The sequence below is a fragment of the Eurytemora carolleeae genome, unplaced genomic scaffold, assembly GCF_000591075.1.
Source record: "Eurytemora carolleeae unplaced genomic scaffold, Eaff_2.0 scaffold1051, whole genome shotgun sequence".
NCBI classification, from domain to species: domain Eukaryota; kingdom Metazoa; phylum Arthropoda; class Copepoda; order Calanoida; family Temoridae; genus Eurytemora; species Eurytemora carolleeae.
Window position 1 is genome coordinate 62,772 of NW_019396946.1, and position 3,053 is coordinate 65,824.

Consider the following 3,053-nt stretch of genomic DNA (forward strand, 5'->3'; position numbering starts at 1 on the left):
CAAAATGATGAGATGTTTCAAAAAATATATACTTTTATATAAACATATTTTTAAACCAACAAAAAACATGAAGAATAATTTGTAAACAAGTTCAGTCGTTAGTCAGCAGGCAGCTTTTCTCCGCCTTGGTATATTGATGAACCAAGCCAATTGTTCATACAATGCCCCCGTATTTTGTTTCTACAAATTGGCAACATTTATCAGTAACCCAGCAAATTCTTTAGTAATATTTTATTTTATTTTATACAGGGTTACCCACAAAGGATGAGACTGTAAAGACAACAAGTATCAACAACTTTTTCTTAGACATCCTGTAGGTATATAAATTATAAATAAGCTAAAGATTAATTATTTATATAACAGTATAATAGTTGTTTACAGGCCAGGCCATTCAAGCTTTTGTATTGGCAATTATTTCCTATACAAGATCCTCTTGATACAGCTAGCTGGGTGCATTGGATATTGGGTTTTTATAAAATACTTTATTGATATCAAATAATTCTCTTTACTATTCATCGGAATAATTATTCGAAATCAAGAGAGAAATTACTGGATCGAAAGTACATAATATCAAGAGAGAAATTACCCCCCATTCTTTATAGAGTTAAAACACCAATTTAACTTTCAAATGATTTAGATTTTTTCTGAGAGTAAATAATGCATTTATTTTTGAACAAATAAAAGTTAAAAGGTTTCACCACTTTTTAAAGGGAGTCTTTTGGAGGCCTTTCAAATGAAACCCTTACTATTTGTGTTATGGCGTTAAAGCCTTTTCAAAATAAAAACTAATTATAGATCAAATATAATTAATTAGTAAAATGAACACCATGTTATTTAATTTTAGTACCAATATATTTACCCAACAAAAATACATTTAAAGAGTTCACATAAAAGTATGCTCAGCTTAAGAAAAGAATATTGATTTTGTTTATATACAAACTTATTCATCGATAAACGCAAACAATCTTTGTCAATTAATTAATCTTTAAACATAAATATGACGGGGAACGTACAAATATCGAAACCCTATGCACAGCTCATGTTTTTTTTAATTGTTAGGTAGAAAAAAATAACTAAAGTTACTATGGAAAAGTTCAAACATAACGTTCTTATATCTATCTGTATATATAAAGCAGTTAATAAAAAAATTGGGGGAAACAACGGGAACGTTCCTATATTTAAAAATCTTTCGATCAGAATATCCCCAATACCTCAGGAAGCACTAAATGTTACAAATAAAACAGCTTTTAGTCTTTTGATAAATTTGTATCATTGTTCAAATGGTTAAAAAACTTATCATTATAAAAAAAAACTTTATTGAATTCTTTATTTATTGATACGGGTTTAAACTTCATAATCCATTATAATGAACCTTAAAGCTATTGTGAACGAATTTCAATTCAAATAGAAAAGAATTAGGTGTACTATAATGGCTTTCATAAAAATGTTGTTAACAGGGTTTGGAAAGTAACTAAATAAATAAAACAAATTTTGTATCTTTCTGCAATGAAATTTAGAAAATACAAAAAAAAATTTGGGTGTTATTTTATTTGATTCCTCAATTTCTACTTCTACAGATATAGAAGATGTTCTATTGACTATATATTTGGACCGGGTCAACTTTAAACTGTCTCCACAAGACCATACCTTGGTATTGAAGTTTTTCCTAGCAAACCTATCTTTACTTTAGTAGCCCTATGTTTGAAGATTTAAGACTTCTTAGACTTTTTAAATTTTTTTTCCAAACAAAAAGATTTAATCTTGTTTGGGGTGTTCGGTTGAGTTATTTGGTTTCTTGATTGGTATTTATTAGAGTTAGGAGAAGAGAATCAGAGTTGGTGCCAGAAAAAGAATTACAGATGAAGGATTAACATTTACCAGTTCCTCCCTCCTCTTTCTCCCCCCCCCCCATCCCTCATTTCGACCTCCTCGTGCCGAAAAAAAAATTAATAGTTTGGAAAAATTAGATTATTAAAAATGTCGACATTTACGATTTAAAAAAATCGACCAACTAGAAATAATCTGCGAAAATTTTTGTTTATTGGATCGAGTGCACTAAAAAAAATAGCTATATTAAAATAAAAACCCAACAATCAAAAAAAAGTTTATTAACTTAACGCTACAAGACACCAGTAAATCAATTTAATAATTTCTGATACGAGACAAAAAATTAAAACATGACAAGACGATCGACGATTTACGGAAAACCGTTGATATAAACTGTCGAGTGTCGAATGTTGAGTGTTTAATGTCAAGTGTCAAATGTTGAGTTTCGAATGTCGAGTGTCGAATGTCGAAAATGCATGTATTTTGGTAAAATAAAAACAGAATGATAGTTAGGATAAGGTTCATCAGGGAGTGTTTTTATATATTTTATAAAGTAAAATTCTCCGGCCTCTCTTAATAGCTTTTGTTTTTTCCTTCTTTCCCCCTCCCCCCCCCCTGTGTGTGCAGTGTGATGAACTAGAATGAAAAACCTATTTTCAATCATCTTGAAGTAGGATTAGGTTTAGTTTAGTATTTATTATTTTCTTTTCTTTCTCAATAATATTGTTTAGAATTTTAGTTTTACATTCTTGTTTGGTTTAGGGATGGGTTGGCGTTGCTTTTAAACCACTTTCTATAAGTAACTTGCAAAAAATATGTTAGAGAAAAAATTTAATTTTTTTATTCAATGTTGAGAAAAAATGTTTCCCGCATTTTTACTCTGCATTTTATGATCTTTGGTATTTTTAAAAGGTTTCTTATTCGTTCCAAAGCAAATAACATTTATATTTCGCTGATTTATGTGGAAAAAAAACATCAATAATAATAAATGAACTATTCGTAATGAATAAAGTCAAACTTTTTATTCACTTATAAGTTTATAGATTTTACGCCATTTTCGAAATTTGTTTATTTCTTATCCTTATTTTAGAAATGTTATTCAAAAATGTTTATTTATTCATCAACTAGAAATATTCAAATGATAAAAGTTCTGATCATTTCTTTTTTAAAAGCTTATAACTTTAATTTCCTGGACTCTGGTTAAAGGTGGGATGCTGGGGGGGGGG

General features: G+C 28.9%; 1 protein-coding gene across 1 annotated transcript in view; it reads left to right on the forward strand.

Moving 5' to 3' along the window:
* The first annotated feature begins 252 nt into the window (after positions 1–252).
* The window catches only part of LOC111710394 (uncharacterized), a 34,226-nt gene continuing 31,425 nt past the window's right edge, over positions 253–3,053 (forward strand). The window contains exon 1 of the mRNA XM_023484475.1: positions 253–317. The gene's annotated coding sequence lies outside the window, so the exon portion shown is untranslated. The remainder of the gene's footprint in view (positions 318–3,053) is intronic.